General features: G+C 37.6%; 1 protein-coding gene across 8 annotated transcripts in view; it reads left to right on the top strand.

Annotated features, from left to right (window-relative positions):
- The window catches only part of PKIB (cAMP-dependent protein kinase inhibitor beta), a 256,176-nt gene that overhangs the window by 11,090 nt on the left and 224,804 nt on the right, over window positions 1-20,282 (top strand). The gene's annotated exons all lie outside the window — the stretch shown is intronic.

Genomic DNA, 20,282 nt, shown 5'->3' on the forward strand with positions numbered 1-20,282 from the left:
TTAAATAAGCTAGTGTTTGAGTGAGGGGCTTTATCGTTTCCTTTAGACCATCTTAAAATAGGGACTCAACCAGCCTGCTTGTCTTAATCATATAAATTTATTTAAAATTATCTTAATAAACCAGAACGTGGAGACTATTTTTTTAAAAGAATTATTTGTCGAAGTATTACATTTTTAGTAAGTTATCTCTTTTTCTTGTGTAGCTTCCTCATTTTTAAATTTAAACCAGACAAAAAGTTTCAATATACAGCATAAAGAACATTTGATGAAAATTTGATGGAAGTAATTTAAACAACTATAAATACATTAATTTATATCAATTTTTGATTATGGGAGAGTAATAATCCTTCATTACAAGTTGAAACATCCCCTGAATACATTAGAATGAATGCTACTGAAAACAGAAATAATTTTTACAATTATCTGCCACATATCATAATGCCTCAGACAAATTTTGTGTATGCATATAGAAGATGAAAAATTATTTCCTAATACACTCCTAGGTTTTCTGGTTAGAGTCCTCTAAATTAAATTGACAAAAGGCAGAAAAATAAGGGGAAAAAAAACCAAAAGTTTATTAACATATGCATTGTGCATGTAACATATACCCAGAGATGAGTAACTCAAAGGTTTGGTTAGAACTTGGACTTATATAGGATTTCAGCAAAGAAACAATTTTTAGAAAAATGACAAGAGTCTCTAGGAGTGGCAGATTGTGCGAAGGCAAATATATGGGAAACTAGGTAAATAAAGGCTAGTTTGCAAAGTTTGTTACATACAGTCCTCTGATTCTGTCTACAGGCTGTAAGGGTCTAAAGCTGTCTCTGGTAATTAAGTTTTGTCCTTCCTTGTAGAAAGCAGGGGACAACTTTGTAAATTTATGTCCTGCTTTTAGATGACAGAAGAACAGAGAGCTTTTCTTGTATCTTTTTCTTCTCAATTGCCTTCAGCACAAAGTAATCCTTGTGCCAAAGTGGAAAAGTTTGCTGTGGCATATTCTGCCACCCTACCATAGCTAGGATAGAATACATCTGTACGTGAAGGTCTTTGAGGGCAGAGGCCAGATTAATTTGTAGAGTTTTACTGCCATCGCCTAACCTAGTGCTTGACATGGAGAAGGGGCTTGGTAAACAATTGAATGAATTAATGCATTTGCTTGTGCCTTCCATATTTTCCGCACAACACTCTTGCAGTAAATAAAGAAAAAAAAAGGAAAAAAGAAAAAAAAAACACTCTTGCAGTAAATATACTCATATACTTTTAAATACTATTCTAAGGTCAAAAACAACACCTTTATCAAATATCTAAAAGCTAATGTGAAGAAAATTACATGAACACCAACCAAATTGTATAAAATAATTTCGTATGCTTGGTTTATGTACTTGTTTTGAAAAGTGGGATTTTGCCTTAGAAATCAGAGGCCACTTTACATCTTAACTGAGAATCATTTTCGTCAACTCTTGGAACAAGGACAATTGCAAGGAATAAATATGACTTAATTTTTGGAAGATGTATTCTGTGAAGAACTGTTATAGTAAGAGGAATTATTTATTCTTATAAAAAGAAGAATCTTGAAATAAAAAGGGGCAGTCCCAAAGTGAAGGGATCATTTTCAGTAGGTTTGCTATTTTCCTTATCAGAAATTCACAGCACATATTACTTTTTTAAGACTTTGACAAATACTGCCATAAATAAAATTATTTAATATTGTTTAATCCAATGTTTCTTAAATGTGTATGATCTCAAACCCTGAAACAAAACAACATATCATATCCCGTGGATCATCATTTAGGAAAACACTATTAAAATGTTAAAGCAAACTAAATATGGTCTGAGAAGGACTCCGTACTTCTATATTTGAGTCCTTGTGGATGAGCTGCAGCCTAACTTGATAGGTAGACAAGATTGAAAACCTAACTTAGGAGTATGCGCCAGAAACAATAGATGAGTTTTGGCCAATCCTAGCAGCAGAAGTTCAACCACTCTTACACTGCCTCGTGTTCAAACTGTGTTCAAATAAGGCAAATGCTGAGCTGTAATCAATCTAGTTGTTTCTGTACCTCACTTCCAATTTCTGTACTTCACTTCCCTTTTTTTGGCCTATAAATCTGCCACCATGTGGCTGCTCTGGAGTCTCTGAATATGCTGTGATTCTGGGGGCTGCCTGATTTGTGAATCGTGCCTTGCTCAATTAAACTCCTTTAAATTTAATTCAGCTGAAGTTTTTCTTTCAACAAAAATATTCTTTTTTTTTTTTCCTGGAATATGGTAGCTAGGTGGTCTGTATTTTTACTGAGAATAAAATGAGACAAAATGGAAAAACTGAATTAATCTATTACATGAGATATAAATAAGAGGCCTAAGTATTTATACATTGAAATTATTTCCCAAAGGAAAATTAGAATCTCACTGAAAATAGAAGAGCTAGTCATCTATAAAGTATTAATTTTGAAGGTTTAGGTTAAAATATTAGAACAAACTAATGTATCAAAGTGGCATCATTCTTTAGGTAAAAGATATGTCAGTGGTAAAAACAACATTAAATTTTCTGGAATAATTAGGCTTCAGGATAGCATCAGTCATGTGTTACTGGAATACAGAAATCAGGATCTAAGGGAAGCACACGTGGTAAAGAAAAATCACATTTAATAACAAAGGAGAGTGGTTAACACATTTCCAATTCAAAACTAGAAGAGAGTAGAATCTAGTAAGGATGGCTAATTTAATAGCAGAGCCATCAAAGGCAGTGTTAAAGCGGGAGGATGGTGGCAGAAATCATTAGCAGTCGAGTGCCTGAGGATTGAATGTTGCATCTGTTGAAGTCTTTATCATGAATTAGCAGTGACTGTGCTTTGGTAGCATGGTTGGATTCACTGTAACTTTTGGATTATTGCTGTATGTCTTGCCTTTTGTCTTTTTGCATGGAAGTAATTGTCACCAAAAATTGTCTCTCTTCTATTTTTTTGTCCCAAATTTACAACATATGTCTTTTCTTAGGAGAAATTTCTGGTGCCAGTTGATTGTTTCTTTCTAGAAATAACATATTCATAGACACATACACAAATGTGGCTAATTCATCACAAAATATACCCATGTAACCTCCACATTACCCCCCTGACTCTAAAATAAAAATAAAAACAAATGTAGCTGATAAATTGAATAGCCAAACTTAAAAATAAACTTTTTTTCTTTTAAATCCATCACTGTACCTATTAAACTTGTGAGCCAGCTGCTTTCTGCAGAAATTGAAAAAGTCTTGAGTCCAGTTTCATCATTTCTGGTTGTTTCAGATGATAAAAAGTCCTCCAGTCATTTTATTCCCCCTAAACCAGTCTCAATTCAATTATTGTTATCTTTCTTTCAGAATAATAAGTATGGCATTTAAAAATATTATGCAATTATTTGTTCTCTTGTTTTGGTTTCTTTTTTGAGGATTCCAACCATAGTTGCTTGATCCACCCTCGTCTTCTATATTTATTATTTCATGTTTAATGCATTTTAAGTTTATTTCTGTTATACATTTTCATTTATAAGTTTCATCCTCTATGTTCCAATAGTATCTAACTTCCATTATGTTCCTTCTAATTTCATTTCTCATATTAGTTTTTTGTGTGTATGATTTTTTTCTTTCTCTCTTGTTTCTTTCTAGTTTTTCTACTAATGTGTATCTCCTTTTATTGTCTTACCATTTCTTCCTCAAGTTCTAACATTTCTGCCTTATGGTATTCTAGTTAGAGCGAATTTTATTAATACATTTTTAATTTTATGGCAGAGTATTTGATCACAGTTTGAATCTGCACCATGACATTTTTCATGTAATTTTACTTTTGCTTTTTAAAAGTACTGTGTTATAAAACATCTTAGTTGAAATAACTCTAAATTTGCAGAAAAGTTATAATAGTATGAAGAATTCCATCTACCCTTTATCCCAATTCCCCAAATGTTAACCTTTTGCCACACTTGCTGTCTGTCTATCTATCTATCTAACTACTATTTTCTGAATCAATTAAAAATAAGTTGTAGACATGATGCTGTATTTCATGTAACTACATAAATATTTATTTCTTCAAATGTAAAAGCATTTTACTGCATAACCACAATGTACCAAAATCAGAAAATTAATAGGTAAAATGCTTCTTTCTACATCGAACATATTCACATTTTGCCAATTGTCCCAGTGATATATTTTATAACAAAAAATAAATAAATAGTTTATCTGGTCCAGGATCCAATAGAGGATTATGTGTTGCATTTAGTTGTCATGTCTCTTGATTATCTGACAATCCAGAACCCATATTCAGTCTTTTCTTTCATGACCTTGTTATTTTTTTGAAGAATGAAAGTTAGTTAAATTGTATCATACCTCTTATGTTTAGATTCATCTGATATTTCTTTGTGATTAGATTCAGCTTGTTATGTTCTGAATATTCATGTTTGTGTTCACCCCCCAAAATTCATACATTGAAACCTAATCACCAGTGTGATGGTATTAGAAGGTGGGGCCTTTTGGGAGGTGATGAGGTTGTTAGGGGACAGCCTTCATGATTGGGATTTATGCTCTTATAAAAGAGACTCCAGAGAGCTAACTAGTGCTTCTACCATGTGAAGACACAGCAAGAAGGTGCTGTTTTGTTGTGTTTTGAGACAGGCCCAACTGTAGCATCAGCTGACTCCATGGGGAAGCTCTGGATGACCCTTTAGTCTTGACTGGAAGCAGACTCTCACCAGACACCAAATCTATTAACACTTTGATCATAGACTTCCCAACCTCCAGAAATGTGAGAAACAAATTTCTGTTGTTTATACGCTACCCAATTTAAGGTTTTTAGTTATAGCAGCCTGAATGAACTAAGTCACAGCTTAGGCATTCAGGACAGGGATATGAGAGAAGCGATGCTGTGTTCTTCTCATTGTATTAATACTGCATCAGTAAACATATGGTGCTGATTTGTCCCATTACTGATGATAACACATTTATCACTCGTTTAAAGTGATATCTTCCAGGTTTCTCAATTGTAAAGTTTCTGTTTCTCTCTTTAGTAAGTATTTTGGAGGGATATGTTTTTAGACTGTAAATATGTTGTTCCTCAGTAATTATTTACCCATTCATTTCAGCATCCATCCAAGGTTCTTATCTCAGTATGTTCTTATTATGGCTACCAAATTGTAATTTTCTCATTTCATCATTCTTTCTACATTTAACTTGCATTTGGCTGGAAGTAATAGCTTTTTCTTTCATATATATATATTCATATATATACACACACACACGCATGTATGTACACACACAAACACATACATCTCCTTATAGATTTCTGTTTATTTAATGAGTTTATAGTCTATTGTTATAATTATTTATCTTGTTGCTCTATTTGCTACGTAGTTGGCAAACGGGGAAACCCCCCACCTAGAAGCTGAATCCTGTCTTTTACTTTTTCCCTTCATATTCTTTTGTTTGAGCTCTTCTTTTCTGGCACAAGATCTTCCAGGGTCTCACTGTGTTGCCCAGGCTGGAGTACAGTGGTACCATCATGGTTCACTGCAGCCACTCCCTCCCTGGACTCAGGTGATTCTCCTGCCTCAGCTTCCAGAGTAGTTGGGACAACAGGCACACCATTATGGCCAACTAATTTTTGTATTTTTTTTTTGTAGAAATGGGGTTTTGCCATGTTGCCCAGGCTGTTCTCAAACCAGTTTATATTATTCTTTCATTTCTCCAAGGAGCTCTTGTTCTACGTTAGAGAAGAATGATACTTAGAAACCAACATTGGAGCACTACGTCTGCTCACTGCTCTTGGGATTAATTGCTTCTAGGCTTTCCCACCAGGCAGAGGTAGAAAATGTCTGTCACTCACATACACAAACATTTGTATCTACTTCTGTATCTATCTGTCTATCTCTGTCTATCTAAGAAATTGTGTGTTCCCAGTGATAATTCCAATTGAAACATAATACCACAGGGATCATTCTGGCCATTGGCTTTTCATATTTGTAACTCATTTATCCAATAGTGAGAAACTTGGTTCTCATTATTCTCAATTTATTCACTTATTTGCTTTTTCCTCCTGTATATAATCAAACTCCTGACCCAGAAAGTTGCCTTCTAGGCCCTGCCCACCTCAATAGCCCCAATAGTTTCCTTGGTCCTAAAGTTTCTACTTGTGTTAGCTGCCTCAAAGGACAGGAAGTAAAAAGAATTAATAGATTTTTTTAAAGAAGGGGGAAAAAGAAGAGACTTTTAAAAATAGTATTTCATTTATTATTATTATTATTATTATTGTTATTATTATTATTTTTGAGAAAAGTCTTGCTCTGTTGCCCAGGCTGGAGTGCAGTGGTACAGTCTCAGCTCACTTCAACCTCTGCCTCCCAGGTTCAATTTATTCTCCTGCCTCAGCCTCCTGAGTAGCTGGGATTACAGGCACCTGCCACCACACCCAGCTAATTTTTGTATTTTTAATAGAAACGGGGTTTTGCCATGCTGGCAAGGCTGGTCTTGAACTCCTCACCTCAAGTAATTCAGCTGCCTCAGCCTCCCAAAGTGCTGTGATTACAGGCATGAGCCTGGCCAAAATAGTAATTTAAAAGTGGATTCTCTCCTTTTAAAATACTACTTATCATTGAATGAGTTAGGCTTTCCTGGACTGGCCATTTGTAAGAGGTTTCTTTTGGGATATGAAGGAAAGATAAAGTTTCTGGCTAAGTAATTTTCATAGAGCAAAAGCTTTCTCCTTTCCTGTTACAGAGTCATGTTACTTCTTATAAATATGATTTTTCTGTATAATTCTTTTTATAGCCCCAGGCCTTCTTAAGAAGAAAGACATGACAACTCAATCCATTCAGTCTTTGTACTAACGGTCACAAAAAAGGAATATTACTTTTTGGCTTCACAGTGTACCCACACTTTCAGGAAGTATATTTTGCTGGTGCTTTTTGAGATCTATTTTTCAGTGGGTCCCTGCTCTTGAGATTTATCACCAGGGATTCTTGTTTTCACTGCCCTTTCTGTGTATACAAAAAAAGTCATGTGCTTTTGATAGTGTTTGATATAAAATGGAGTCTGGGAGTTAAATATGCCTCCAAGTTCTTCAAAAATAGTTTGCAAACTTATGAAAGCTTCTTCTTGTAGCTTTTGAATAATTTCCAAGAAAAAGGGAAAATGCTGATTTATAGAGTCATTCAAATTGTGTCTAAGTCCTCCAAAAATGTTTTTCAAACTTATAAAAGCATCTTCTTGTAGCTTTTGAATAATTTCCAGGAGAAAGAAAAGGTGCTGCTTTATATAGTTATGTTTGTAGTTGTCACATGTTGGCTTCTTCAGGAAGGAGGCTCTGAGATGAAGTTTAGCGTGAGGATGTTTATTAAAGTGTGCCCTTACCAAAGAGATCAATACAACTGGCAGGGAGGGAAAGAAAACAGTAGTAGTATTATGGTTTGGATGTTTACCTCTTCCAAATCTTATGTTGAAATATGATTCCAAATGTTGGAGGTGGGGACTGGCGGGAGGTGATTGGATCGTGGAGAAAGGTCCCTCATGAGTAGTTTAGCACCATCCTCTCGGTGATGAGTGAGTTTCCTTTCAGTTCACACAGAGATCTGGTGGTTTTGAATCTGGGACCTCTCCCTTCTCTCTTTCTTGCTCTCATTCTCATCATGTGGCATATTGGCTACCCTTTGTCTTCCACCATGAGTGTAAGCTTCCTGAGTGCCTCAGCAGAAGATGACAGCACTATGCTTCGTGTACAGCCTGCAGAACCATAAGCCAATTCAACCTCTTTTATTTATAAATTCCTCAGTCTCAGCTATTTCTTTATAGCTAGCAAAAATGGCCTAATACAAGTAGGCAGAGGAAGAAGTTGTGCTGTGATACAGCCCAGCTTTAGCCTCAGCTGAATCCATAGGGAAGCTCTAGAACTAGAATGACCCTTTAGAATTGCCTGAATGGGGCTAAGATCATCCATCAGTGATTATGTTAGTGGCAGTGAATCTATACTGGTCTCCAGCAACCTCAATTCCTGCCTCCTCAGAAGAAAAAATTTGAGGGGCATAAAGGAGAAGAAGAGACTGAGACAAGTTTTAGAGCAGGAGTGAAAGTTTATTAAAAAGCTTTACAGCAGGAAGAAAAGTACACTAGGAAGAGGCCCAAGCAGGCCACTTGAAGGACAAGTGTGGGGTTTGACCTTTTGACTTGGGGTTTTATATCTTGACATACTTCCACGGTCTTGCATCCCTTATCTCTTTATTCTGCACTTGGAGCTGCCTGTTCTCATGCACAGTGTGTTACTGGAGTTATACGCATGCTCACTTGAGGCATTCTTCTCTTTACCAGTGGAATGCTTCTGGAAGGTCATATACCAGTTAAACTCCACCATTTTGCCTCTTAATGTGCATGCTTGAGCTCACTCACCCAATTCCTGAGATCTTTTTGGGAATCATCTATTATTATTTTAGAGAGGCAGTGTGACAACTGCCTGACCATCACCTGATGGTCACCTGACATTCCTGTTGGAGTTGGGGGAGCCCTCTCCTCCCCTGCTCATGCCTGGCTAGCTACCTACTGTAAAAATTAGTCATTAACGTAGGCCTCTAGAAGGGACATGTGGCCTTGGGCAAACCAAGTCTTCCTGAAGAAGTGAACAGCTGAAAGATGTCTGCAGATAGCACTCCTCACTACTGGTGCAACAAGTCATTTCTTGAAAATAGGTTGTGGAAGCACATTTCAGTGTCCTGGTGCATAGCCTTTGAATACACACTCCTCTGAGTTATAGTTTTGATCTGATTTCATAGCCATTTATGACTCAAAAATATCAAGAATCACTGCATTATTGGGAACATTCATTATTTCTGTACCTTGTTTTTATCTAGAAAACTAAGGTTAATCTAGAAAGATTTGAGCTGAATTTCTGAAGCTACTCGGTAAAAATAAATATGTTGTTTTTACAGTCGGCAAATTTTCTTTAGTTATATGTTAGAATTGTGAGTACTGAAAGCCCTTTGTAATTCCACTACATTACTAAAAGCTAAGACTCACCAACTGTGGATTAGTTACGCAGATATTTCAAAAACACTTGGAGGTTTTATTCAGAGGCTTAAGCCACACATCTCAGCGCTTGAGAGGGTAGCCTAGAACCAAGAGGGGGCAGCAGAGGGCCACCAGAACAGTGAGGGAGAGGTATGAGAACATGTCAGTTGAAAGGATACTGATTTTATAGAGAGAAATACATTTATCTATTCATGCTAAACACAGAAGGAGGAGTTATGGCTTAAGAAAAATTGATTGTAAGCATATTGAGAGAATCTCTGGTTGTTCGTGGGTAGTGTTCATGGGACAAAAACTGAGCAGAGGAAAAGCAAGTAGAATTCAGGTTATAGGGAAGTCATGAGCTTCTTAGGGAATGTGTGGCTTTTGGATCTACGACCTATGGTTACTTCGGGCTCTTTATCACTGATAACATTAAGCACTCAGGGAACAATATGGGACCAGCAATAGCCTCAGTAATGTTTCCAGATATATATTTATATTGCTTTTCCACTAATTCCTAGACCAGAGTAATGGACTTAAGAGACATTCTTTCAAAGAAAATTTTTCCCCAAAGAACCAGTTTTTGCTTTTAGTGATCAAACTACATTTTCCTCTCAGTTTCTAGTTTGACTTATTATTTTTATAACTCTAACATTTTATGTTTTATTTTATTGAAGCATTTGTTCTTTTTATATTTTTCTGTAAAGTAATTTAAGCATAAGAGGTTATGAGTTTGCCCCAGTATAGCTTTATCATATCTTATATATATTTTAAGAGAAAGAGTTTTTTTTTTTTTTAAATTTTCTCAATATTCTTTACTGGAAGCTTTGGTTTCCTTTTAACCCAATAATTATTTAAGACATGTTTTCTATTTTCCACAAAGGCAAGCCTTTTTGTTTAAGCCATTGTCATTAAATTACAGTTTTATTACATTTTAGTCAGAAGATATGACTTTTATTACTTCTACTCTGGCATGAGGTTTTGTGTCCCAGTAGATAATTAATTTCTCTTTCACGAATTATTGAAAAGGATATATTTTCTATTACAAGTTATCTATTGTCTATCTAAACTCAACTTCATTAATTAGGTTAATTTTAGACTTTCCAATATTTTCCGAATTTTTAAAAAGAAATCCCTTTGAACTGTCAAAGCATGATGCTATGGTCTGAATATCTGTGTCCCCCCTGCAAATCTACATGTTGAAACTTAATCACCAATGTTACTGTGTTAGGAGTTAGGACCTTTGGGAGGTGAATGAGATCAGTGCTCTTATAAATTGGCTCCAGAGAGCTCCTTCGTCCCTTTCACCATGTGAGGACACAGCTAGAAGACACCATCTGTGAACCAGAAAGTGAGTCCTTATCAGACACTGAATCTGCTGGCACCTTGACTTCTTAGCCTTCAGAAATGTGAGAATTAAATTTCTGTTGTTTATAAGATACACAATTTATGATATGTTGTTATAACAGCCCAAACATATATGATGTATTGAAATCTTCTATGAAAAATTGTGTGATTTTCCTCAATTTCTTCATGTTTCTAACAGATTTTATTTTATTATGCATATCTGAAGCTGTGCTTTTCAGCATATAAATGTTTATTGTTCTATAACTTTGATATAGGTAGTGCCTCATAAGTAGTACCTTTTGTCTGAGAGTCTATTTTGTTTTCTTCCATGACCCTGTGAACTCCAAGGAGTTTTCTAAAATATTTTCTGCTTTGGTAGTATGCAAAATTCCTAGGCCTGAAATTTCTTTAATTATCTTTACATGAGGGGTGGTCTAGCTAGTCCAGTCTTTGCCGACTTAACCTTGGTCTTCCTCTCTGTACCTTCACTCTAGGTATATTGAATTCTGGACCACAGCCAGGGACCACATTGTTCCCACTAATCCTGTTCTTGCAGTCATTTATCTACTGTGGCTCTTCTAGAAAGAAACGGGATCTTCTCCCATCCTCTCTGCTTGCTTTATTGCTTGCTTTAAATATTTAACTATTTTATTAAGTTGTCCTTAAGAGTCATGAGACATATATGCCCATGTTAATATCAAATAAAAATTTTGAAAAACCTATTAGTAATTTAAAATCAATTACTAAATCCCACTTTATATACGGCCAAGTTAATTCCACACAGACCTTGAACTTTCTTATTTGAGAACATGCTTGATTAATTCAAATTAAATCCAAACACCAAAAGTTCAGAAAACTTGAAAGGAATGCTATGGCATTAAAAAACTTTCATTTAATCTTTGGAATAGTAAGAAAAATCTGCTTGCTAGTTTGGAAGTTGCTAGCTCTGAGACCTTAATTGAGCCATCTAACTTTTCTGGACTTCTATTTACCCTCTTCTAAAACAATAGGCATTGGGCCAATGGTACAATATGGAACTTCTTCCTGGCAGGTGTTCAGAAGTATGTAGGGCTGTTTTTGTTGTCACAGTAACTGAAGAGTGCTATGGCACAAGGGTTTAAAACATGAGACAGTTTTATACTAAAGAGAATTGTCTCAACAAAATGCCAAAAATACCCCCTTGGGAAATACTGGAAGATGATCAGCAAGTTTTACTAATTTTGTGGTTCCAGAACAGGTGGTGAAAAATAATGGGAAAAAAAAAATTGCCTTTAAGAAAATCTTGAAGATGGCAGACTTAGCACTCTCACACAGAGAAACAGGGTAGAGAGTAAACACTTGCTCTTCAAGTGGGTCATCAAAGGGATCGTTTCTGGATTCACCAAAGAAGCGACAGGAACCAAAAAGAACAAACAGAAGTGAAGCCAGGCAGCCTCCTACTCAGAACTGGTGTGGAGCCAGCGGAAGCCTCCTAATGTGGAGAAATGATGAGGGAATGAGTGTCCCCAGAGGATCCACACTTCCTCCGTGAACCTTGCAATCCTGGGCATGGGAGAACCTCCCTGACACGTTCACTCCTCCAGGCCAATACAGAGCCACCTGGAGTCTTTGCACAGGCACTGTTTAAGCCCATGTGAAGCCCCAGAGGACTTGGATCCCTTGGTGTCAACAGTTATAGCCCTGCTAGAGGATGCAGCCACAGTGCTGAGGTGTGGCCAGACTGCCCTGCTATTTCCTGCCAGGCAGGATCTACAGCTTGGGCTCCCAGCACAGTGGCCCTGCCCCCAATCCAAACATTTTGGTTGGTGACAGCTCCTCATTCTTCTGAGCCAAAACTCTCAGAGGTAATAGACAAGGTTTAGCACCTCTGCATGCCACCAATAGCAAAGTCCACCCTCTTGGGTGGGAGGGAAGTGCAAGTGTATCACATGCCCTACAGTCTTTACTGCTGCAGCTGAGGGGGTCCTGCCTTCCTCGGTGGAAGGCCCATAGCACAGCTGCCCTGCCCCCACCTGAACATTTCACCTGTGGTCCAGAGCCCTTCTGAAAACCCAACCCCCACAGGCCTGTAATATCCCCTCAGATCCTCTACCACTTAAGTGTTCCATCTGCCCCTGCCTGAGAGTTTGGTTGGTGATCTGGGGACCAGGCCACCCCTCCCCATCACAGCCAGCACTTGACTTCTGGGCTAGCCCAACCCTAGTCCTGGCCCTTCAGGAGTCATATATGCTATCTAGTGGGCCACCTGGGGCCTCGGAACTGGGGAAACTACCTACCCCATTCCAACTCAGCTGGCATCTGGCCGATTCCCCCAGTGTCTGAGGTCAAGCTGACCAAATCAGCCAATACCACAACACAACTCACTTGCATGAGTCCAGATGTGGAGCCACCCCTTTATAAGAAGCGGAAGTACTCTCACATTGGAGAACAGGAGAGCCAGGAAGCTATATGTATCCGGTTGGGTGACAAGATTATACCCTGAAACCACTTCCACAGAGAGTGGTGAAACAGGCGTTTCCCATGGCTTTCAACCATATTGTGGTCCAGAGTGGTCCAGCTGCTGCAGCCTCTCCCCCACATGGAGACTCATTTCCCCAGATGATCCTCCTAGTCACCCTTGTCAGAGCTGGTGTTTACACTTGCCATCTCTGTATTCATAGGCAAGCTTGGGGCTCCAGCTCAACCCAGCTGTGTCCCCCAACCCCCATGAAAAGCTCAGGGCACCAGGTACTTCACTGTCCAGTCCTTCACCTAGGACTTTCAGATCGACCCCATGCTCAGCTATTTTTTAATAAATTTAAAAAATCAAAATAATACCAACCATACTTTTGGGCCACAGTGGAACAAAAATACAAATCACTACCAAGAAATTCTCTCAAAACCACCCAATTACATGGAAATGAAATAACTTGCTCCTGAATGCTGTATTCATCTGTTTTTATGCTGCTGGTAAAGACATAACTGAGACTAGGCAATTTACAAAAGAAAGGTGTATTGGACTTACAGTTCCACGTGGCTTGGGAGGCCTCACAATCATGGTAGAAGGTGTACAGCACACCTCATATGGTGGTGGACAAGGGAAGAGAGCTTGCGCAGGGAAAGTCCCATTTTTAAAACCAGTAGATCTCGTGAGACTCATTCACTATCAGGAGGACAGTGCAGGAAAGACCTGCCCCCATAATTCAATCACCACTCACCAGGTTCCTCCCATGACATGTGGGAATTGTGGGAGTTACCATTCAAGATGAGATCTGGGTGTGGACACAGCCAAACCATATCAAATGACTTTTGGGTAAACAACAAAAATAAGGCAAGAATAAAATACTTTTTTGAAATAAAACAGACACAACATACCAAAATCTCTGGGATGCAGCAAAAGCAATGTTAAGAGGAAAGTTTATAGCATTAAATGCCTACATCAAGACTTTAGAAGGATTTCAAAGTAATGAGCTAACATCACATCTAGACAAACTAGAAAAACAAGAACAAACTACAAAGCCAGTAGAAGAAAATAAATAACTAAAATCAGAGGAGAACTGAATGAAACGAAGAGGCAAAAATCCTTACAAGAGATCAATGAAATATAAAGTGAGTTCTTTAAACGAATAAACAAGATTGATGACCACTAGCTAGATTAACAGAGAAGTGAGAGAAGATTCAACTAAGCTTGATCAGAAATGCCAAAGGCAACATTAGAACTGATCTTATGGAAATACAAAAGATCCTCAGAGACTATTATAAACACCTCTATGTATACAAATTAGAAAATCTAGAGGAAATGAATAAATGCCTGGAAACACACAATCTCCCAAGACTGAATGAGGAACAAATTGAAAGCCTGAACTGACCAATATCAACTTCTAAAACTGAATCAGTAATTTAAAAACCTACCAACCAAAAAGAACCCTGGATCAGATGGATTCACAGCCTAATTCTACCAGACATACAAAGAAGAGTTGGTACCAATCCTACTAAAACTATTCCAAAAAATTGAGGAATAGGGACTCTTCTCTAACACATTGTACAAAGCCAGCATCACTCTGATATTGAAATCTGTCAAAGAAACAACCAAAAACAAACTTCATGTCAATATCCCTAATGAATATAGGCAGAAAAATTCCTAATAAAATACTAGTAAACCAAATCCAGCACCACATCAAAATGTATTCACCACATCAAGTAGGTTTTATTCCTAGCAGTCAGGGTTGGTTGAATGTATGCAAATTAATAAATCTGATTTGCCACATAAACAGAATTAAAAACAAAAACCATATGATTGTCTCAGTAGACACAGAAAAAATCTCTTGATAAAATCCAGCATCCCTTCATGAAAAGAACACTCAACAAACTAGTCATTGAAGAAACATATATCAAAATATTGAGAGCCATTTATGAGAAACCACAGCCAACATCATACTGAATGGACAAAAGCTGGAAGCATTTTCCTTAAGAAATGGAACAAGACAAGGATGCCCACTCTCACCACTCCTATTCAATGTAGTACTGGAAGTCCTAGCCAGAGATATGAGGGAAGAGAATGAAATAAAACGCATCCAAATAGGAAAAGAAGAAGCCAAATTTCATCTCTTTTTGCTGATGATCTAATTCTATACCTAGAAAACCCTAAAAACTTCACCAAAAGCCTCCTAGAACTGAAAAGTGACTTCAGTAAAGTTTCAGGATACAAAATTTATGTACAAAAATCAGTAGCAATAACATTTAAGTGGAGGTCCAACTCAAGAATGCAATTCCATTTACAATAGCCACATAAAAATAAAATAGCTAAGAATACATCTAACAAAGGAGGTGAATGATATCTACAAGGAAAACTATGAAACACTGCTGAAAGAAGTTATAAATGAGACAGACAAATGGAAAAATATTACATGCCCATGGATTGGAAGAATCATATTATTAAAATGGCCATACTTCCCAGAGAAATCTATGGATTCAATGCTATTTCTATGAAACTATTCAGCATAAAATCAGCATCTTTAATCTATTCAGCATTGATGTCATTGGCTAGCCAGTGAGATATTAAGAATAGTGGGAAAAAAAGTCCTCAACAGGGTTTGAATTTCTAAGTGGTAGAGATTATATCACATTCTTTTTTTTTATATTAAGTATCCAGTATATACTAAATGCTCAGTAGATATTAATAAAATAGAATTGTAACACTGAGGAAGGGAAGAGAAGATTGCTTCTACATTCTAACACTTTTCTGTAGATAAATTTTTGTTTGCATTACATTTACACAGTTAGTACAAAAAACAATTTCCTTTGAGTCATTTCCAATAATGCTAAATATAAACCTTTATGCTGTGCAGCTAGGAGTTTACACAAACAATGCTGTCCAAGATTGTCTTTAGAATTTTTCTGACTGCTCCAGAGGATTAAGAACTTACCCCTACTCACAAGCATAGAATCCTAGATATGGCCAATTCCTAGAAAACAAGTAGGCATTGCATTTTCTTAGATATGGAGAAATTTGTTTTGCATGAGTTATATGTTGTATTAGTTTGTTCTACACTGTGATAAGGGCATACCTGAGACTAGGTAATTCATGGAGAAAAGAGGCTTAATTAACTCACAGTTCTACAAGCCACACAGGAGGCATGGCTGGGGAAGACTCAGGAAATTTGCAATCATGGCAGAAGGTGAAGGGGAAGCAGGCACAGTCTTCATATAGTAGAGCAGGAGAGAGAGAGCAAAGGTGGAAGCACTACATACTTTTAAACAACCAGATTTTGTGAGAACTCATTCACTACCACAAGAACAGCAAGAGGAAGTCTGCCCCCATGATTCAATCACCCCCCACCAGGACCCTCTCCCAACACGTGGGGATTACAATTTGACATGAGATTTGAGTGGGGACCAAGAGTCAAACCATATCATTCTGCCCCCAGCTTCTCCCACATCTCATGTCCTTCTCACATTCCAGAACACAATCATGACTTCCCAACAGTCCCCTAAAGTCTTAACTCATTCCAACATTAACTTAAAAGTCCAACTCCAAAGTCTCATTTGAGACAAAGCAAGTCCTTTCTGCCTATGAACCTGTAATATCAAAATCAAGTTAGTTACTTCCAATATACAGTGGGGGTACAGGCATTGGGTAAATGCTCTCATTCCAAAAGGGAGAAATTGGCCACAACAAAGGGGCTACAGGCCCTAGTGGAGGTTCTCTGTGATGGCTCTGCCACTGCAGCGGACTTCTACCTGGACATCCAAGTGTTTCTATACATCCTCTGATATCTAGGAAGAGGCTTCCAAACCTCAACTCTTGCCTTCTGTGCACCCTCAGGCCAACACCACATGGAAACCACCAAGGCTTGCGGCTTACAGTGTTTGAAACAATGGCTCAAGCATTACTTTGGCCCCTTTTAGCGATGGCTGGAGCTGGAATGCCTGGGATGCAGGGTGCCACGTCCTGAGGCTGCATAGAGCAGTGGGGCCCTGAGTCTGGCCCATGAAACCATTTTTCCCTCCTAGACCTCCAGGCCTATGATGGAAGGGGCTACCAGGAACGTCTCTGAAATGCGCTGAAGGCAATTTCCTCATTGTCTTGGCTATTAACATTCAGCTCTTCTGCAGCCTTGAATTCTTCCTCAGAAAATGGATTTTTCTCCTCTACTGCGTAGTCATGCTGCAAATTTTCCAAACTTTTGTGATAAGTTCTAGTTTCAGTTCATTTCTTTGTTTATGCAAATAAGCATAGGCTTTTAGAAGCAGCCAGGCCACTTCTTTTTTTTTTTTTTTTAATCTAATTTTATTTTTTTCGAGATGGAGTTTTGCTCTTGTTTCCCAGGCTGGAGTGCAATGGCACAATCTTGGCTCATTGCAACCTCTGCCTCCCCAGTTCAAGTGATTCTCCTGCCTCAGCCTCCCAAGTAGCTGGGATTACAGGCCTGCACCACCACACCCAGCTAATTTACACCTGGAATGTCTATATCACTATCAGCATTTTGGTCCAAAAAAAATTAACAAGTCTCTAGGAAGTTCCAAACTTTCCCTCATCTTTCTGTCTTCTGAGCTCTCCATACTGTTCCAATTTCTGCCCATTACATAGTTCCAAAGTTGCTTCCACATTTTCAGGTATCTTTATAGCAATGCCTTACTTCTCTGGTACCAATTTTCTGTAGTAGTCTATTTTTATGCCACTATAAAGACATACCTGAGCCTGGGTAGTTTATGGAGAAAAGGGGTTTAATTGACTCACAGTTCTGCAGGCTGTACAGGAGGCATGGCTGGGGAGGACTCAGAAAATTTACAATCAGAAGAAGGCAAAGGGGAAACAGGCACAATCTTCGTTTGGCAGAACAGAAGAGAGAGAGAGTGAAGGGGGAAGTGCTACGCACTTTTAAATAATCAGATCTTGTGAGACTCATTCACTATCACAAGAGCAGAAAGGGGAAAGTCTGCCCCCATGATTCAATCACCTCCCACTAGACCCTTCCTCAACATGTGGGGATTACAATTCCACATGATGTTTGGTTGGGGACAAAGAGCTAAACCACATCATGTGTCAAACATATTTTCTTTATATACATACTGAATGTAGTAAATTCTAGATATTTTGGAGATGAATTCTACAGCTCATGAATTATGTAGATCCTGTTTTTTTTCTTTCAAATCTCAGTAATTTTTCATTGCTAATTACATATTTTCCTTGAAAGAGTCAGTCAAGAGTAGTGTCTTAGTTAGCTTAGGCTGCTATAACTATACACTGCAAACTGGGTGGTTTAAACAACAAGCATTTATTTCTCACAGTTCTGGAGCCTGGGAAGTCCAAGATCAAAGCATGGGCAGATTTAGTGTCTGGTGATGGCCTAATTCCTGCTTCATATGCGGTCTTCTCTCTGTGTCTTCATGTAGTGAAAGAGGGAAGTCTCTTTCAAGATTCTTTTAAGGACACTAATTCTATTCAGGAGGGCTCCACCTTAATGACCTCATCTAATTCTGATTACCCACAAAAGACCCCACTTCCAAATGCCATCACATTAGGAGGTAGGATTTCAGTATATAAATTTGCAGGGGACATGAACATTCAGTACATAACAGGTAGTGGGTCTCTGAAATGTTCATGTAGCAATTCTTGTAGAGATTCAAAAGTCACAGATGAAGTAGAAATTATGCCTAATAATTGGCTTATGGATTGCTTGTAAATTTATCGAAATGCTATTATTGTTATGGAGAGTTGTTATTCAATGTTAAAAATTTATGTAAATATTTCTGTTTATTAAAACTCAATTCAAACTGGCTTAAGAAATTAAGAAGAGTTTATTTTATATTTCAGGGTGACTGAGTCCAGGGATTTAAATGAGCTCTTCAGGATTATCTCTTTCTCTATCACTTATCTTTCTTCTTTTATGATTATAGTGTCATTTTCTTCCATGACCACAAGCTTCCTTCAGGAAGGATTTATCTCAGCCCAGTTAGTATCCCAAAAGAAAGAGAGGGCTAGTTTATTTTGGGGTATTACAAGGCAAAGTGAATACCCTAGCACTGGTCCTATTCATTCCTCTCCTGTTTCCCAGGACCAGAGCAATGGAGGATCCTGGCTGGTGAGACACAGTTGTTTTTAACACCTCACCCCCCAGGCTAGGGTGTAAAACAATTTTCCAAATAAACTGGGGACTCTGACACCAAATAAAATGTAGGAGAGAGGAAAATAATACAGGAGCACCAAAACAAATGAAACCCAAAGTGGTTTCTGTTATATTTAGTCAAACATGTTCAACTACATTCTAGTTTCTGGTAATGATAATGAATTGATTCCAATGCACTTCATGAAAGTTTCCCCAAGGATTTTCTAGGGATTAAAAACAGATAACAATACATATCCTTCAGAAATATGCTAATGAGAGATATATTCATATGCATTTTTTTCATTGCTGGCTCAGTGTTCTGGGCCTATGTTTGTTGCCTTTTGTGGTAGACTTTGCGGTAATGATAAATATTTCTTTTATGAGGCTTTACTACTGTTGTCAAGTCTTTTGATCTTAAGGATTATGGCTGAAAAACTCTAATAATCTGAATTATTTCCTTAAATAAAGTTTTTGCTTCTTTCTCTTTCTGGTTCTTCCTTATTTTAGAATCTTTATAATCAACTAAATGCATTTTCCTTCTGATAAAATAACTCATTTAACTATAAATTTCACCACATCTTAGGGACTATGGGCCTTGACTACTTGGGAAGAATATGCATTTAATGAGGCATGTTTTATTTACTGTGTTCCAAATGGTACTTATACCATTAGGTGATTAGTGTTCATCTGCTGAGTGCAGTTGCTCAGAAAATGCAACCCTTCATTTAAGATTCCTTGGAACTTGATGTCAGTCTCTCTGAATGCATATTTTCTCTGATTTTAGCATGTTTGTTAGAAATCCCTGGATGCTCAGAGATATTTTCCATAGCTTGAACAATGATTTAGCACAAATTGTGTTGCATTTTCTGGCTTTAAACAGTTATTTTAAAAATTAAAATTTTACCCTGTTATGTAATATTTTTCACATTTCTATTGTATTTTGTTATAGACATCCTTATATAGTTTATCTACTGAAGGATAATCATTTTGCATAACTATAGTACATAAAATGTGTTGGTTTAGAAATACATAAAGATTTCAATGCAGACACTTTTCAGGTCATGTCCTGTTGGGGGCCAGCCTCAACACCATCCGTAGGGTATCCGAAGTCCGGTGGTAACAAAGGAATGAGAAGAGACAGGTTAAGAGTTCTTAAAGGTGGGAGTCAGGGGGCCAGTTTTAAAATGGAGGCTGCAAAAGGCCCCGAGCTCTGGTTTCTACTTGATTTATTGAGTACAATCACTTAGATCTAAGAAGCAGATGTTTAGGGCAAAACAGTGACAGGGAGGCAGTACGTCATAGGTGTTATCTATAGTAATAGTGGT

Source organism: Pan troglodytes, chromosome 5, assembly GCF_028858775.2.
Source record: "Pan troglodytes isolate AG18354 chromosome 5, NHGRI_mPanTro3-v2.0_pri, whole genome shotgun sequence".
NCBI classification, from domain to species: Eukaryota; Metazoa; Chordata; class Mammalia; order Primates; family Hominidae; genus Pan; species Pan troglodytes.